General features: G+C 35.7%; 1 long non-coding RNA gene across 1 annotated transcript; it reads left to right on the top strand.

Moving 5' to 3' along the window:
- The first annotated feature begins 266 nt into the window (after positions 1 to 266).
- Positions 267 to 12,476, top strand: LOC128851324 (uncharacterized). The gene is made up of 4 exons (XR_008448667.1): positions 267 to 373; positions 8,019 to 8,089; positions 8,541 to 8,651; positions 10,696 to 12,476. It is a non-coding gene; the product is annotated as an uncharacterized LOC128851324 (long non-coding RNA).
- Positions 12,477 to 19,853: the final 7,377 nt, after the last annotated feature.

Genomic DNA, 19,853 nt, shown 5'->3' with positions numbered 1-19,853 from the left:
ATTATTCTCCCACAGAAAATTATTTATTCCAAAATAGTGTTTCAAAAGCAATGCTGCTAATGAATTAACATTATGTTTGCAAGCAGAGCTATAATAATATTAACTCTGTGTTTTTGCTTTTTGCCCCTGTCAGCTGTATTCAAAGGTTTATTTTGTTACCTATTAGCTCTTGGAAACAAGTCTTGGACAGCAAAAAGGTGTACAAAGTCTAAAACTAACATTAAATTAATTATTAGCAATTACAACCGAGGAGCTTTGGCCTCTCAAATCACGTAGCCTAGGGAGTCACTGTAACTTTGATTTTTCTGTCATTTAACTTCTCTAGTAGATCTATATCAACTCTTGTTATTCCTTGAGGTAGCTGATCAGTCAGGTAGGTGACTGTAGGTTTAATGGAATTCTTCATTCAAGCATGAAAGCCATACCTGGGGAAAAAACACAAAGGGTACTGAAAATTTAAAAGAACTCTTTTGAAAATTGTGGCTTTTACACAAGAAATTTTTTTACTAACACTATTCAACAAAGTTTTACATGCACCTTAGTAACATCATAGCCTTAATAAGCTGAATATAGATATAGAGATAACAATGGGGATAGTTAGTTAAAGGGAGCTGTATGCATGTTTGGATCTCATCTCATTGTAATGTAAATTGTGATTTCATGATGCAGTGTAAAATACATCAAATTTGTGATATGAAATGTAATATCGGGGAATACTGAGCTTAAATTCTTTGGATTTTGTTGGGGCATAAGTTAGGTGTCTTAAGCTAATTCAATTTTCATCAGTCATGTTGGTAAAAGTTGCTCTGAATCAAATAAATTGGTATTAGGAATGAATTCTGAAATTTGTTCAGAATTTTGTATTGTATAAATATATTTGTATACACACACGCACAATACATCTGTCTGTAGCTACTGAGGCTGTAAGCCCAGCAATTAATCAGATTGTCTATACCTATTCTTTATTACATGGTAGAAGTAGAGTTTAATTTCTTGTCCATAAAATAACACTTCTGCCACTGGGGCCTGAAGACCCTTCTAAAATGTGGATAAACAATGATGATGTGGGGTTTTTTATGGTTATTTGTAAAATCTACTGAACTCTTTGCTCAATCTACTCCAAGCATGACTCTTTTGAGCTTTTAGTAATGACTAGAGAGAGACGAAATATTCACACTTGGAAAGATTCTTTTCCATGTCACTGTAGAGATGTCTTAAATGCTTGGAGAATAGCTGCTTATCCACTTTGTACCAGATTATTTTGTTGCTAGAAGCTGTAGTAACTGCTTCAACAGCTGCTTTACAAGCAGCCAAGATAAAGGGGCACTGAACTCCTATGTTAGACCTGGAATGAGAAAGAAATGGGAAAATACCTGTATTATGCCATGTTAAATCATCCCTGCAAGTGAAGACTTAGAATTTCAGATCAGCTGGGAGCTTAGCTTTTGACTTCATATTTTAACTCACTCTGCTGTCATGTGTGAATTCTAGAAATGCCTTATCAATATTAGCAGTGTCATTTTGTATTTTGTCAAGAATTCAGCTTTTTTTTTCATAACATTAGCCAGAATTTACAGGTCATTTTTGTAAAATAAAACAGCTCTCAGTATCACTAAACAAGCTTTCACTTCTTCAAGTTCCTAGTTCAGACCCTGTCATATCAGTAAGGATTGCAGCTAACCCATGGATACAGTTTTCCAAGTTAAAAAAATATTTTCCCAAATGATACCATATTTTTATCACTGTTAGCTGCAGAGCTAAAAGAAAACAACATCTTCTTAGATATAATCCTATGATTTTTACTCAAAAAGGTGATTTTTCTTTTAATTAAGTTTGGTTATGGATTTTTGGGTTTTTTTTGTTTTATTTTGCTTAGTTTTTTGTTCTGTGAGATGACAGTCAGCGTTATACCGACTACTTAGTCAACAGAGTTGTTTGCTCTGAACAGAAGACGACTAGACAGACTAGTTAAACCTGTCACTTATTTCCCCATTACATTTCATTTATTGTTTCAGCAACCACTTAAAGCTGTCATATAAGAAAGCATAAACTAGCTTTAGTAAAGAATTGGCTCTACAATTTTCTTCTGGGATAGACCCATAGAGTACATCTTATTTTCTGAAAGAAAGCAAGTAATATCAGCAGTGACATCCCAGTTCTGCATAATACTTCTGTTCTTAAAACACTAAAATTAGTATTTACTACTTCTACTACTACTACTACTACTATTACTGTTTTTACTGCTTATTGTTATTATTGTTATTATTGTTATTTTTTTAATTGTTAATGATGATGATGATGATAATAATAATAATAACAACAATGATAATAACAAATTTTTTTGGAACCTATGGGCCTAACTCTCAAGATGCTGAAGGACCCCAGGGAGCCCTCCTTGCTAAGCCAAGTAAGGGCATTATCCATCCTCCCATGGAGACGCCAGATAGTGTGCAGTCAGCAACGAGTCACGCTAATTGATGTAAAAGAAACATGACTTAGTCACCCTACTATGATCAGCGGAAATAAACCTGGAGACGGTCATCACCCATTTCTAACCAAGGTACTTCCATGTAGGTGCTTGCGAAGTACTTAGAGCAGTGGAAGACGTTCCTTGAAAAATATATATTGTCTTCCTATAATGGCTTTTGGGATTAAGGTAGAATTTAGATATCCATATCCAAAGAGTTTTTATTAATGATTTGTTACCAGAATTTTCTCAGTGATGACCCATTAGGGTTTTTTTTTCTGGATTTGCTAGTATTTGATTATTTCATTAATAACCTCATTGAAATAGGGCATGCTTGTTAAATTTGCAGCTGGCACAAATCTGAAAGGCATTGTTAATGTGTTGGATGATAGGATTATAACTCAAAATGATCTTGATAAACTAGAGTAATGGCCTGGAAAAAAAAGAATGTTATTTATAGAATTAAGTGCAGCAACAAGACCTAGTAGCTGCACAGCTCTACCATAGAAAATAAATTACTGTGGAGCATGTAGCATAGGAAATGGTCTAAGGATTACAGTGAAGCAAGGGTGAAAACAAAGGACAATGTCATACTCTTGCTAAAAGAAGGACAAATGTTATGGAACAGCAAATAAATATGATTACACACTGCTCATGTTGTGGTCATAAAGCTGCAGATTAAAACATCTAATTTAGATGCCTAGCTCTGTCTTCACGATCACTGGATTTTTATGCTTCCATTATTAACTACAGACACCTAGCTTGTACTGTCAGTATGAATGATTTATGACAGGTTAAAGGCACCTGCTGTCAAATCTGAAACTCAAACTCACTGATAAATTAGTCTTCCTCTCTCCAGTGTAAAGAAAAAAATCAACTGGAATACTATGTCTAGTTTTGGACTCACATTTCAAGAAAGATGTGGGTCCATTGCAGAAAGAACTGAGGATATAATGAAGAATAATTGAAGTTGAAAACAAAGCCATTGACGAAAGCTGTGGAAACTGAACTTACAAAATGAATGATGATTTATAAAATATATGAAAACAATCCTCAGATACACAGAATCGTCTGAACAGGGATAATAGTTTTTCCACCATAGGCATAATTCCTGGAATAAGAAATAATGGGATCAGGATAACATAGCAGGGAAATTGGTTGGACTGCATGCCATAGAGTCTCCATAACTGAAGGTGCATTTACTAACTGTCACAAATTACGTAGATATAATTTTGCCCTTAAATAAAGAGATGGGCTTAAAATATCTTCAAAGCCTTTCCAGCTATAGAATTAAACAGCTTTATGACAAGAAGATTACAGATCATAGAATCACAGAATACCAGGTTGGAATGGACCTCTAGCATCATCTGGTCTAACCATTTTAGGTGATCTATAGTTTAAATGATCTGGCCCAGCACCCTGTCAGGCTGAGCCTTAAAAGTGTCCAGTGTGGAGGAATCTATCATTTCCCTGGGGAGATTATTCCAATGGTATCTCCCCAGGAGCAACCGATACCCATTAGCACCTCTCTTTTCCCTGTAACTCCTCATAAAAAGAGTCTCCATCCTCTTGGTAGACACCCTTTATGGACTGGTACATGGCAATAAGGTCTCCACTAAGCCTTCTCCTCTCAAAGCTGAACCAAGTTGTCTCGGCCTTACTTCCTATGGTAGGTTTCCTATATCACCTTAGTGGCCCTTCTCTGGGCCTTCTCCAGCCTCTACACATCTTTTGTGTATAGAAGGAACGAAAACTGAAAGTGTTCCAGGTACGTCCTGACACGCACTGAGTAGAGAGGGAACAAGTGATGAATAGAGTGGGAAAAAACACTAAGTAGATCTTTTGAAAAACTTTTTTACATCTCAATGTGATTCATATGATAGCTATGAGAAAAAAGGTGATTTGTGATTGTCAATATTTTCTCAAAGCTCTTGTCTATTATTTTGGTTTCAGTACCTAAATCATCTGGGTTTTTTTCTGTGTTTTGTTAAAGATCATGGCCTCTATGTGTACTGAACCAATAAATGCTTGAAATGCAGTCTTGTGTTGGATGACTGTATTTATATCACTGTTATGCTGCCCAACAAATTAGGAGATGCAGAATAATATGACTTATGGCAGGTGCTGATGACATTTAGATAGAACAGATACTCACACTGAACTGTAGCTTGATTGAAAAATCAAACCCAGGGACACTCTTAAGACAAATAAGATCTTTAATGACAGAAGCAGACAGACCAAATTTATCTACAAATGAGAGCATTAAATTATGAAGGATTTTATATTTGACTGTAGAAACTTGTTTTTATTGACGTATCAATGGCATAGTGTCATTTTCCAATAATTTCCTGTTACTTTCAGCATGATCTCTTCCATAATTTGAGTTTTACCTGTGGTTTTGTAAGTGATATAATTCATTTTACTGAGAATGAGTGATGTCAAACGATGAGGTGATATGACTCATGACAGCTGAATGCACATCATATCAAAGTGAAGTTCATCATGCTAAGTCAGTTTAGACTGACTACAGATCTATTGTGTTTTAAACCCATGAGTATGATCATACGGTTAATTGTGACAATGACAACCTAAACAATCAGAAGCATTTGAAATTCCTTTTAATAAAGGAGGGTTAATTATAATAGCAAATCTGAAGATAAAAATCAGGATGATGAAGATTAAATTTTAAGAAAAAATAAATGCAATAAATTATTGATATTATTACTTTATCAAAATAACTTCAAGGAGATCTAATAATTTCTTTTGTCTAGACTTTTTATAAAAAGACAAATTTCTTACATTGTCATGATTAGCTAGTATTTATCAAATTTTAATCTAATTCCTTGGTGCATCCAATATTATTTAACTGCATGTAATTGAATCTTCAGAAAAGTTTTAAAAAATCTAAGCAAGGTGTACAAACTCAGGAATTATAAATAAGATAAATAAATTATTTTATAAAATCATTAGTTTATATATTTTAATAACACATGCTGCCAGAGTTCTACTGTAATTGCACTCCTACAGAAATGTGACTTTCTGTAATCTTTGCTTAAGCTTTTCTTCTCACATATATATGTAACCAAAGGAGTTAAGGCTGTGTCAGAATATTAGAATCTGCATAAATATACACACATAATTTTAAGAAGTACATACAAAAAATATATTATCTGCAGAAATAGAAAGGTATTAACAATTTTCCGGTATAACTATCTCACAGAAACCAGGCTAAGTCCTTGACTACAAATATTAACAACCACAAAAAAGAAAAATTGTAGGGAACAAACGTGAAATGTTCTCAGCAGGGTCTTATTTATAAAGGTGCATACTAACTAGTTTTCTTACCCTGGGTTTGTGATTTCAAAACAATTTCTTCCAAAATCAAGATGAAAAGTTAAACTTTCAGATATATACTCATATTTTAAAATGTTTTACCAGGTGATTCTGAGTAACTGAAGCATTTCTACACTCTGTGTATATTTAAGCAGCATGATTGCTTGGTTTAGAAAAACTGGTGATTTGCTGGGAAGAAAAAAAAAAAAAAAGGCTTTATCATGTCCTCCATCCACTTTGCTGAGGTCTGTGTTGTGTGGATGTACAATGCTTGACACAGCAATGTCTCGGTCCTTGACTGGAGGTACTGAGGTCCTCTGTAGTATTAGTAGTAATAATGCTTTGCCGTAGATGCTCCCTTCTGTACAATTGCTCAATCATTAGGATAAATTCTTCATCTAATAGGTTAATACTGGCTTTCAGAAATATTATTTAATTTATTTCAGGTTAGAAGAAGCTGGCATAACTTTTGAACTCCTTTTTGTATCCTGTAATCTGATGGAAATCATAGCAGATATTAATTATGCTTTTTAGCGTGGTAGAAGCACTCATCTCTGTGTGTATCAGAGAGGTATGATGCTAATATTATGCCCAATACTACACAATCGAAAGCTTGTGTTAAGCTATAGAATATCACACAATTCAGTAATTTCATTAATTGAAATGGGAGACTTGTGAAGAAAATCAGCCAAATGGCAGAAGTGCAGCTGATGGGTAACAGCAAGAGTAAAGGTGGTCCAGCAGGCATGGGTAATGCAATTCTGTCTCAAACTGGAAAATGGATACATGCTGTCTCTGTGTAGACATTTATAAAATGATTTAATGAAGATAACCTACCACAAATGGTCACAACAAAGATTCACCAGGGTGTTCAAGAGCATTAGAGATCTTGAAACAGAGAAGGGTTAACAGAGTTCCTGAATGAAATGGGAGCAAAGTGAACAAATATATCAAAATGAATTTATTCTTTTGCTGATTTGTTTTTTTTTTATTTTGAATTGCCTGTCACTGAATGGGATCATTGATGGAATGGTCAGTGTGCTTAATTGGTTAGATTTACACAATGTGAAATGACAAAAATAATATCAGTAAAAAGCTAAGAGGTGAACAAACATGTTGATATTTTATTCTCTTCTTTCCCTTGTGATTTAAGCACCAATGGCTATCAATAGTACCAGACAGACACTTTAATAAGGCAAAACCAAAGAGCAGGGAAATTATTGCTAATAAACATTTCACAGAATCACAGAATCACAGAATCACACAAGGTTGGAAAGGACCCATTGGATCATCGAGTCCAACCGTTCCTAACACTCCCTAAACCATGTCCCTAAGTACTTCATCCACCCGTTCCTTAAACACCTCCAGGGAAGGCGACTCGACCACCTCCCTGGGCAGCCTGTTCCAGTACCCAATGACTCTTACTGTGAAGAATTTTTTTCTGATATCCAACCTGAACCTCCCCTGACGGAGCTTCAGGCCATTCCCTCTTGTCCTGTCCCCTGTCACTTGGGAGAAGAGGCCAGCTCCCTCCTCTCCACAACCTCCTTTCAGGTAGTTGTAGAGAGTAATAAGGTCTCCCGTCTATTTGTTAGACATAATCTAAAAGCCTTTTTAAATGTTTTGTAAGACCTAGATTTTAGTTTACATAGATCTTAAAATCTACCATTTCTTACATTCTTTATTGTTTTGCAGACAGATGGATCAAAACACAGGGCCCATCTATTTATATTTGTATATTTATATGTTTACATATGCATGACTATATGAATAGGTTTGTATAAAAAATACATGTATACACTTCTATACATAAAGTTATTGGTGGATATTTGCTTTGTACTTAGTTTCTGTTTTATCGTGTTGATACGTGTGTTTGCAGATGCATGTACCCATACATACCTACATATATCTATATGAGTCCAGTACTAGGACCTTTTAGATAATACTAGAAAACTCAAAGGCAAAACCCTATCAAAACAGAGATCTAGGATGATCTTCTAATAAATCTGCAATTCAGTCTATCACATCTATTAGACAGAGAAGACAGAGGTGAGAGATGGATGTGTTTGGGAATAGCTGAACACAGCAACATGTCAGGAATACTGCTGTGATGTAGAGCAGCTTGCTTCCATGAAATACTGGGTAAAAGACTATTTTTAGAAAGTATACAGTTCATATTTCTGCTCTGAACAATGCAGCTAGTCTGATCCTATTGCAGGCTAAAGCGGCAGAGATACCATACCCTGGTTGGATTAAAATACATATTTCCAGAAAGAAGAGTTTAAGAAGGTACTTTTATTTTACTTTTTGGTTTGGCTTTTGTTCTCTTCTTACTCTGGAATTAATTTTCAGGGCTGTAGTCTTTTTTTCATTATTATTATTATTATGTTGATTTTAGAATAATCTTAAAAACTTTCTGGCCAGATTTCACAACTTAAAATTGTGTATATCTCTCTGTTGCAGTTAAACACAGAAACAGTCCTAGTATGTTTAAAAGGCTGATGTGAGTCAAAATGAGCATGGTATTGTTGATAATCACTGAAGTCTTGATTAATTTCTCTAATTTAGCTATCGTGGCTGAGTTTAAATTTTGTCTTGTCGCTTAACTCACTTCACTTTCCACCTCCTGTCACCATCTCACAATTAGGTGTGTGGGAGATTTAACCTCAGTGCATTATCTCTGATCCACAGAATAAGGGTCTCTGATTATTTTTCGCTCTTGGTATTTCACCCTCCCCAGAAATTCCCAACAGGCAAGTAGAGCAGAAATTCTGCTGTCAGACAAATGTTTTACAAGATCTGTTTCCTGGATCTGAAGAGGCTGCTCTTTCACAATGGTCTATATTTTAGGGTAAGTTCTGTCTTGGATGAACATGAATTCTAAACATCTTAATGGCTTATGCTTAGCCAGCTGTGCAGCTTACACTAAAAAAGAAATATTCTTTTACAATAAAAGCCTAAATAATTCAGGCAACTTCTATCTGCTCTAAAGTGGGAGAGGAAAACTTTTAGAAATTTAATCTAAATTAAAGGGCAGCGAGTTAATTTGGGAGCTCTCTAACTGCACTTTGACTAACCTTATGGATATTTTAATTTATCTGAGCTTTGGTTCCCTCTTTGTGGAGGCTGCAAGATTTTGAGGCAAGGTTGCTGTTACAAAGATGCTTAGAGACCTGCAGTGGGGCCAATCAATTTCTAGGTCATCTTTTGTGAATGTGTGTACTAGGAATCAATATTTTAATTAAATAAAAAAAGAATAAGCAGAAAATAGTGGGGAAAGAGCTATGATATTATACAAAAGTAGCTCAGCTTCAGCTCTAGGCATGTTAATGACACAGGCCAAGAATTAACAAGCCTCACACTCTCACAAATCATTAGAGTTTAGATCTAATTTTTCTGTCATAATTAACTAATCATTTGCTCTTGTCATCACCACGTTTAAAGCCTAGCACACAGAATAACTACTTTTGATTAAGCAGATATTCCTAGTTTGAATATATAATATTTATATGCTATTTCTCTTTGTTATGAAAGGGCAATTGGGCAATTAAATGTCTTCTAAAAAGGATAAAGCTGAAATTTTATTTAAAAAATAAATAAGATAAAGTGTTTTGCAAAGGTTAAAGTTCTTAGCTGAAAATTCTCTTCCTCATTTAATTAAACTAAAGGATAAAGATAATGAACTGCAGTAGATGATATTTTCTGACTATCCTTTTAGGCAAAATACCTAGCAGCAACAAAAAGATAGCTAACATATCCAGATGGTAAATTTTTAATGAAAGAAGGCTAAGATGCACGCTTCCCTAACTTTTCATATTGGAGTGTTTAAGAATGTGAAGGTAAATTGGAAAGTTTTTTGCTTTGCAAATCATTGCCAAAAACACACTAAAACAATTTGGAATGGATTCAGGGTTATAATTGAGTGATGTGAAGATAAGTATCTAGTGCTGCTCGAGATGCCTTGGATTATCAAATCCATCTTCATGGCACTGGTAGCTATTTCAAACCTACAAGAAACATAAGGCCTTTTGCAGAGCAAGACATATGCTGAATATGTGATTTGTGGTTCTGAGATTGTACCAAATATCTGCATTCATAAAACTGAATTGTATTTTAACATATCTGCAACAAGGGTCAACATCTGATTTAGTGTCCCTCCGGTGAGTTTCTTGACAGTGAAAAAAAATGGGCACTTCTAAGGCTGGGATTCCTCTGTTCAATCATGGTAGTGTCAGGTTTTTTTCCGCACACCAAACCATATTTTTCTTTATTAAACTGTATCTACTCAATCACGCACATGACTTTTAAGGCTTGTGTCTGTGCTTTGGGAACGGTTCACAGAAGATCCTGTATAATGACACAAATTGCAATCCAAATCAGAAGGGTCAACAATTATTAAAGAGAGGCCAGAGAATTAACAAAATGTGTGATTCATCGGATTTAGTGGAGGTGTCTGTAGTGAAAATATAAAGTTATGAAGAAGTAAGCCTAAACAACCTTCAGCTAACCCCACTAAAAATGGATACTTTATCTTTCAGGTTAGGTAAATTGTCCTTCTGGATGCTACTGGCTACTAAAATTGATGTGTCATTCTTAAACTTGCCAGTGTACTTTCTCATTCAGAATGGACTTTTAAGCTTTTACATGATCGTTTGTTTTGGGTTTTTTTTCAGTCAACATCATGCATGTACCAGAGACAATGAATGTTCTTGGAGGTAAATATCATTTACATTGGACACGGATAACATTGTCAAAACTACTTTATTTAATCTACAGAGCTATTAATTGTAATATAATTTCAAGACACGATGTTAACACGCTGAAGAATTTATTACAAACTGACACTGTGAATCAAAATAGGGATGAAACTAAAATATTCCATATCTTTTCATTAGACTGGATCAGAAGATGAATATTCAAACTGCCAGCTATTCTCTAGAGCCTCAGAAGTGAAAACTGAAAGACATTATAGCAGGAGTACCAACAACAGAGGAACTAAGTCTTTTAGCAAAGTTCAGTCAACACCGTGCTACTACAAACGAAGCCTTTACGAACGACTATAACAATAGTTTTATTTCAAGAAGATTGAACTGGCAGAGATTGCAGAGGCTTGATATAACAACAGCAGAAGTCACAACAAAAGGTTGTTCAGGGACTGTCATCTGCTGAATGTCCTGCAAGGTACCTCTAACGCAGGAGTCTTGAATAATATTATCCAGGAACTACCTATGCTCTTTCCTTACTGATCAGAAAAAGTATTTCCTTCCAGAAGAGCTTACGTAATTGAAGACAGTTTTTTGGGTTAGGGTTTTTTTTTAATTATTTTTTTATTTTCCCTTCTTTTAGAATAAGATATGTAGATCTGCTGCCATCAAGAGTAACATTTTCAAACACCTTTGACAGCAGAAGTGAACGCTTGAATTTCCCTGTGGGATTTTCAGCAAATCTTGCTCCCACTGAGATGCCCTTCACATGTGATAGGAAGACACATGTAATGACGTCTTTTATGGCAAATTTGGACCTTCTTAGTTCCATGAACTACTTACACTACATTACCAAAAACTGTGATGTACATGCCAAAGTGTTCCATCCAAAATATATTCAGATGTTTGGGGTCAATAACTTCTACAGAAAGCATCTGAGCTTTTGTAAGGTGCATCCTCAAAATATTCTTTAAATTTGGGAAGGGCTTCTTAGTTTCCTGTATGTAAAGTACCCAAAACATTCAGCTACTTGGAATCACTGATCAAATCTGAAAACTACACTTCCTGGGATTTGGGAAAGCCATTTGATGAGAATTGAGCCTCACTATTAAATTTTGGCCTGATGTAAGAAAGGGTATGCATTTCTGATCAGATATTTTACATCAGAAATATTTGGAGAAAGACATAGATGGTCAGACTTGTAGGCTAACCATTGTTCATCAAATGCATTGACTCCCTATATTTAATAGAAACTTTGCACTGATCAAACCCAAACTTCATGAGAGACCCTACGCTGTAATCAGTCTCCAATTCAATGACATACTCAAGCACATTTTGAACTTTAAATACATGTGATAAGCAAAATGAGAAGAAACCCAAGAAGAAATAAAACTGCTGCAATGATATTTATAGATGCCTATCTCAAGTAAATTATGTCTTACATGCAAGCAGAAACACGTGAAACAAGTATTTCATTTATATGAATCCGCTTCATATTGAAACTCCTCTGCAAACTGTTTTTTTAATTTCTCTTAAACGTCTGTCAAATCATGTTTGTGAAAGAAGTGCACTTTCTGGATCATATATAGAATAAATGAAAAATATTTACCTTTTTAATACATAATCTTAATTATTGCACTGATGGGAGGTTTTTGAATATGATAAATAATTGTGTTGATGATGTTAAGGACATAAAAATCATGTTTTCTTTTATCTTTCATCTGATGTATTTTCAGAATTTTCATAGAAAGAAAAAAAAGAGTGATTTAATGCTTAAGTTATTCATGTAGTACATGAGAGAAACAAGGTTTTGTCTTTGATTCACATTATGCAGTTCAAGCATTCAAACCTATGAACATCAATGCAATTGAAACAAATAGAAGACTCTTCCATCTTTCTCCTCAGAAGCCACCACAGAATCTCTGAACCATAAAAATTCCAGCAAATTTTTTTGCCTATGTGAATTATACTATGGAAAATGTTCCTTGCATTCAAATGTTTTAGAAAAAATAAATTGTATAGCTTTAATAGTGATAAAAACTACCATATTTTTAACCTGGAACATGCATGTTTTCTTTCTAGTTCCTTCGTCTGATACATATCATATGTTTCTGATACAAGCCAAGATGCCATTGGCCTTCTTGGCCACCTGGGCACACTGCTGGCTCATGTTCAGTCGGCTGTCAACCAACACCTCCAGGTCCTTCTCCTCCAGGCAGCTTTCTAGCCAGACTTCTCCCAGTCTGTAGCACTGCATAGGGTTGTTGTGCCCCAAGTGCAGAACCCGGCATTTGGCCTTGTTAAACCTCATGCCATTGGCCTTGGCCCAGCAGTTCAGCCTGTTCAAATTCCTTTGCAGACCCTCCCTACCCTCCATCAGATCCACGCTTCCACCCAGCTTAGTGTCATCCGCAAACTTGTGAAGAGTGTACTCAATGCCTTCATCCAGGTCATTGATAACAGCTCCACAGACATTTTCCAGGAAAGGCTTCAAAGGGTTAGAGGATAAATCTAGCCACCAATCCTTGCAAAACTTATTGAGAGATCTTTATGGGACTGATTAGTGTAGTATCTATGATGGCAGACTTCTTGGAGGGATTAATCAGCAAAGTAGGCAGATGCAGATGTTTCTCATAGTCTGCGTAGGCTGCAACTGTCCTATCTGTTTTCTCAATGATGATATTATAAAGGATGAGGTAACAGTCTTTTTGTGAAAGATTCTTCTTTGAATGGCCTGAATTTGTGTGCCACATAGCAAACTATACCTGTAGGCCTTCTCAATTCAAACAAAATGAACAGCATGTTAACTTCACTATTTTTACCATCTACCAGGTCAAAATCCCAGATCTTCCAATGCTACAGCAGTAGGTCTGCATCTCATCGCATTGGTGCAGGTTGATAAGTCATTAATCTAAAGACCCCCAAAACAGTCTTTCTTTTGGTTGTCTTTACCTCAGGAATATTTTTAGTGTTTATTCTTGTAGTAGCATATGTTATACTAGTGCTTGTATCACTGTCTCCTCTTCCAGAAACCCATTCTAAGGGAAAGTTTACATAGAGTGAAAAGAGCCCCTCCAACTGAGTACACAACTCAGACCCTAAAATACTGTGGCATTCCTGTCGCTCCAGACTCAGGTCTTTTTAAAATATGATGCTTATTGGAATTCCTTACGCAACTTCAAGGAAGAACAAGCTGAAAAAGTAGCAACAGCCATTTTGTGTTTTGAATGTAAAAGTCAATTTATATTATACAGCCTTTGAAATATGAAATATATATTATGGGATGTGTCAAACTATCACCTCTAGGAAGAGAAGATTTATATTTGTCCCTAACATATATAGTTGCTGATTGAGTGGCATAAGCACTTGATTTCTCTTTACTTTTCATTTTCTTATCACCTTTGATTCCAATTATTTTGCCGTCATCCAAGCTGTTACTAGAAATACAGAGAGGTAGAAGCAAAACCAAAGCTCATTTAGCATCCAGATTTGGAAATAAATGTTAATAATGCCAATTTAAACTGCTACTGCTGCTGGTTTGCATTTAAGTGACAAAAGAGAGACTGGCTTTCATTCTGAAAGAACCTATATGAAAAATGACACCTCTTTTTAACAACTCATCATAGACTGGTGAATATCCTTTCAGCTTCTGAAAACCCCACACTCTTAGAAGCTTGCAGACAAAAAGTCCTTTTACATATTTTTACTAGTTTGATTTTTAATATTTTGAGGGAGGAGGAAGTCAAATTATAGTCAATTGTCTGATTTTCCTGAAAGGTGCGGATAATGTCTCAGCTTTAAACCCTGTCAACATTAATTCCTAGTTCTCTCAAAAATATTTTATTTCTAATAGACTGTTTTAGGACTTACTTTCCTAGTATTAATTATATTAATAATAAATCAGAACTAATGTTAAAAATAGACCAAGTTGAGATAAACTGAAAGCTAATAGAACATGAAAATTGTCTCAGAGCACATATGAGTTCTTCCTTTGTGCATACCCTGTACCCTGAACAAAGGGTATTATTATTATTTTTTTTTGTTAAGGGACCTGGACACTACTACAATGTAAACAGCCAGTATTACCCATTTTAAAATGCCTATTTCCGTTATTACCAGCTTTGCAAGAGCAGCATGCAAAGCATCATTTCAAAATGAAAGAGCAACCTATCTCCAAACCCCTGTATTTCAAAGAATCAAATGCACTGTTATTAGAAGTAATTTTGCAGGTGTTGAGACAACACAGTGACAGAAAACAATAGATAATAGGTACTCCTTGAAAATCGATATAGAGAACTGTTTCAGTGCAGTGTCCTACAGCTTTCAGGGAAAAAAAACACCTGTTTTGAGCTGCCAAAATAATGAATTGAAACAGGAGCTGTGACCAGTAAGCCATAGAGCTGTTAGTAGGGGGTGACAATAGCACTTTAACACAGATATTGATTCAAATCATAGCTTTGACTTATAACTGCAGATTGCACCCTAATAATTTATCACTGATGGGGCATGAAATGTTGCAATGGCCCTTAATGGTCTACGTCAAGGTAGTGTTGCATCTTGAAAAAATCCTGATGAAAAATACGGTTCTTATGGTTTGTTTTGCCATATATAAAGACAAAGATGGTAATTGGAGGAAAATGATAATAAGTGAACAGGAGAAACAGGGATTTATAAGTATAAACGACTAAGGAGAAAGAAATTTCTAAGTCCAGTCATTTCTTGATAAAAATAAATTGCTTTTCTAGGAAATGCTGAGGAACAATGGCAATATAAATTGCATAACCATTAGGTATCCACTATACAGCAGTTACAAAGTTCCACGCGTTCCCTGTGCAGAAGAAAGGTGGAAAGATGGTCCAGACTATGCTGGAACATTTATTTTATTGTTGCACAGTCCCTAAAGATATTAGGCTCTATCCAGGTTTGTTAAAATTGAGTGAGACTAAGTATAATTGATTTAAAAATTACATAAAGATGTAAACATTACTTATTTTATAAATAACACAGGGGGGACCTCAGTAGTTTCTGTAATACTGATTAATGGAGAATAGCACAATAGGACAATTCAAAATCTCTCAGTTATAAAATATAAAAGGCTTTTGATGACACAGGTCTGAGTGCAATGCAGCAGCCTGGAATTGGCCTCTTAGACAGTGAGGAGGATTTACTGATGTTTCTAGATAGACAACCTGGAAAGGAAGTCCTGCACTTGGATCACAACACTGTGCAGCGCTACAGGCCTGGAGAAGAGTGGATCGAAAGCTGCCTGGCAGAGAAGGTCCTGGAGGTGTTCGAGTGAACATGAGCCAGCAGTGTGCCCAGATGGCCAAGAAGGCCACCAGCATCTTGGCTTGTATCAGAAACAGCGTGGCCAGCAGGACGAGGGAAGGGATTCTGCCCTTGTAATCAGCATTGATGATGCTGCACCTTGAATACCGTGTTCAGTTTTGGGCCCCTCGCTATAAGAAAAGCATTGAGGATGTTGAGGCTCTGGAGCGTGTCCAGAGAAGGGCAACAAAGCTGATGAAGGGGCTGGAGAACAAGTCTTAGGAGCAGCTGAGAGAACTGAGGTTGTTTAGCCTTGAGAAGAGGAGGCTGAGCGGAGACCTTATCACTGTCTACAACTACCTGAAAGGAGGTTGTAGAGAGGTGGGTGTTGGTCCCTTCGCCCAACAGATAGGTGAGAGGATGAGAGGAAATGGCCTCAGGCTGCTCCAGGAGAGGTTCAGAATGGGCATTATGTGAACTTCTTCACTGAAAGGGTTATTGGGCAGTGGAAGAGGCTGCCCAGGGAGGTGATTGAGTCAGCAACTCTGGAGATATTTAAAAAATGGGTAGATTAAGTGCTTAGGGATACGATTTAGTAGTGGACAGCTACAGTCGGAGTTAATGATCTCAAAGATCTTTCCCAACCTAGGGTTTCTATGATTCTATGATCTTAAAAGTGCATGGATACATGAAAAATACCTAAAACTACTTTTTTTTTCTTGTATGAATTCAACAAAGTCAGTTTCAGTATTAACTTTAATCAGGCTTATTTAAATCCTCAAAGCTCCAAATATGTAATTTCATTTAAATACCTCTATCTGAAGTGCTAATTAATTAGGAAATTTTTCATTTCTGAAAGTGGCATGATTAATGACAATGGACACATTGTTAAAGAAAAAAAAAAGAAAAAGAGAAAAAGCATTAAGATTGTGAGTATGTAGGTGTCCAGAGACTCAAAGAAAAGTTAAAAGTACTTCAGGCTTTTGTGTTTTAAATATGCACTTTGTGGAAATCAATTTAGATTCTTTTTTCCTTTTTCTTTCACAATATGGCCCTGCTTTTACAACACAGTTAAGCACACTGTCTAATTTAAGCAGGTAGATAACCTTATAAATTTAATAAGGAATTTATTTGTTTATTTGTTTTCTAATATATTGCATAGTCGTTCTTAGAGGGGTTTTTTTCCTTCACTTTTTCATGACTTTGATCATGTCTACTTGTGTTTCTAATGGAAACAAGGGATTAGACTTAGCTCCAGCCTGTAATCAACTATATTTTTATATCTAAATATAACAGTGGTTTCTAAGCTTCAAAATAGTCACATGAGTAGCTGCAACACTTCAGTTTACTTTAGGGCAAATCACTCTTCAGATTTTATTTTCTATTAGGAAGTTGATACAGCTGCAGAGAAGTAAGTCTTCTCATGCCTTCTCAGAAATCTAGAAGAACTTGCCTGGCCTTCTGATATTAATCTAACATTGCACGAGTCTCCCATAGGTTCTTGGTCATGTCTTCTAGGCCTTCGTGTATATCCTGAGCACCACAGAGTACTTCAAACAGTGTTGGTTTCTTATATGGAGGCAATAGAATAAAAATTCTAGCCATTTGCTGACAGTAAGAGGGACTTACCTATTTCACTCATATGTTTGCACTTATATGTAGAGATTGAAGTCCAAGAGTTTACCATTTGGAGCTGAATCCCACCTGAAAGAAGTGCATACACCACCTGTATGTGCCTGTTTGCCTGTTTACTGCTTCTAACTGCTCTGATCTTTGGAAGTTTCTACCAAAAGTGATAGTAACGTCTCTATCTTAAAGGCTGTAGCTCCATATAGGGGCAAGAATATACACAACCCCATGAACCCCATGACTTTTTCCTTCCTTTCAAAGTTACATTTGGAAGCTCAAATGTGCAAGCAAAAAGAACTCAGGGTTTAAGAGTGCAAGAAATCTGCCAGTTTGGATGATTGCAACATTAGAGTTGCTCTTCAATGCAGGCAAAACCTACAGAGCCTGGGGAAATTGAGGAGTATTAATAAGAGTTTTCATATTCTCCAGAGTGGGTAAAAGATTTCACTGAGAACTTAAACTTTATTTGACAGGGGAATTTTGCATAGAAATTTTCTTTTGGTTGGCCTAACTATGAGCAAAGCTTATTAAAAAGCAGTGCAAAAAAAAGCAGTCAGTCACAAGGCAGGAATTAATAGGAAAGCAGGAGTTATAGAAATAATTGTTAGGTCATCACAACTTTCATGATGTTATGACAATGCATTTGGCATCTGTAGATTCTTTTCTTGTTTCTTTCATTTGCTTTTCCTTTTTTTTTTATCTTACATTTAAAACAGGCCTTCAGTTTGTAAAAAATTAACAGTTAAAAATAAATAAAGCAAGTACAATTTTAGAAAAAAAATCCCTGTGCCTATTTTTATAACTAGCTTGATCTAAACCTGATTGAATACATGTACCTGTTTCTTTCCATGTAGTCCTTTTTAAAGAGAATCCTGGATTATTTATTGTTCCCTAAGTTTACACTTCATGCAATTCCTTTATTTTTGTCACTAAATTCTTGCAAATTATATTGTTTGCATTTTTACTTCTGTCTGTGAATATTTCTAGCCTACTTTGCTTAGTTGCAGCTGATTCATTTTCCTGCTTCCGTTGCTCTTATTCCGCTTGTAGATTTATTCTCAGACTCTGTGAATACTGAAATCATCTCCATCCTTGTAGCGTTGTCATAGATACACACAGAACCATTTATTGTTCAAGAAAAGTAGTGAAATAGTTGCTTAGTGTTCTTCTGTTTCCTGTTTATCTTTTAATTCAGAATGGTCCAACTGGTCATCAATGGCTTGCTCCCATCCAGCCCATCACCTCTGCTAATGAGGGGAACATCTGTGCAACTGGCAGATATGTCCCAAACAAGTAAGGATTCGTTATAGCCCTGCTCAGAGACCAGTTACAAAGCCAGGGTGTATCTGTCCTTTTGGAAGGGCAGAAGGGCATTCACACCTGTTATAACTGATCCCTAAACCTGAAGCTGCTGAGTTTTACTTTTTGAAATCTTTATATTTTTCATTACCTTCAGAGAGATGGGAAGGCAGGAATTGGAGACCTTGGAGTTCTTCCAGTCTCTGTTGTCTCTGTTGGAACCACACTGTCCTACAGAAAAGATTTCAGTGTTCATTTTTTTCAAAACCATCAAGAATTTATCTGTTATAGCCTTTCTTCTCTTCTCTAGAGTTGCCCCAGGGCCTAATCTCAGCCACAAAAGCAGAATTTATTTTACTTAATGCATGTTACAACTTTGTTTTGTCCATTTAGCCTTGATTATGGCAAGGCTGAATATATTTTGGAATTTTTATTTTATTATTATTATCATTATTATTACTATTATTATTTATTATTATTATGTGTAGATATAGAATTTGATACAGCCATGCCATGACTCAAGTTAAGGTTGTAGAAATTAATGTTAACATTGGCAAAGATCCTCTGTACTGCTGCAGAAATGAGCCTTGTGTTATATTTATGGACAAACCTCCAACAAAGCCCATCCCCTCAATTACTGAACCTGGCAATGCATCAGAGCTGAGTAAATTCAGCCTAATCAGAGGATCAAAATATCCCTTTGCTGCTCTGTAGAAGGTATAAAGCCTCTACAAAATGATATTGTATGTAAGTCGTGATTCCATTGGACCTAACAAGAATTTTAATGTTGAATTCCATTATAGGCCAGTTTTCACTCTTTATTGCTAAAAGTAATTTATTCTTATCTGAAGAGTGTCTTCATAGTGAAAGAAGTGTAAAAAGATCTCTGCATAATAGCAGACTGATTTCCTCTCAGGTGAATTGCTAACCTTGAATTTAAGCTATTCTTATACATAAACAAAAAACCCAAGAAAAACAAAACCAAGAAAACCCTTAAACTTTTATATCCCTCAAAATTTCAGTGCAACATGTTCCAATTTTAAGCTTTGTCCAATGTGAAGACTGCAGCTTAAACACGCAGGAAGAGAATTCTTTCTCGAGCTGCCAGAAACTCAGTAATGCACTAAGAAAACAAGACTGTCATTTATTTTTAA

The sequence above is a fragment of the Cuculus canorus genome, chromosome 2 (genome assembly GCF_017976375.1).
Source record: "Cuculus canorus isolate bCucCan1 chromosome 2, bCucCan1.pri, whole genome shotgun sequence".
Taxonomy (NCBI): domain Eukaryota; kingdom Metazoa; phylum Chordata; class Aves; order Cuculiformes; family Cuculidae; genus Cuculus; species Cuculus canorus.
Note: the sequence above shows the minus strand (reverse complement) of the source record. Positions and strands in the feature narration are given on the sequence as shown.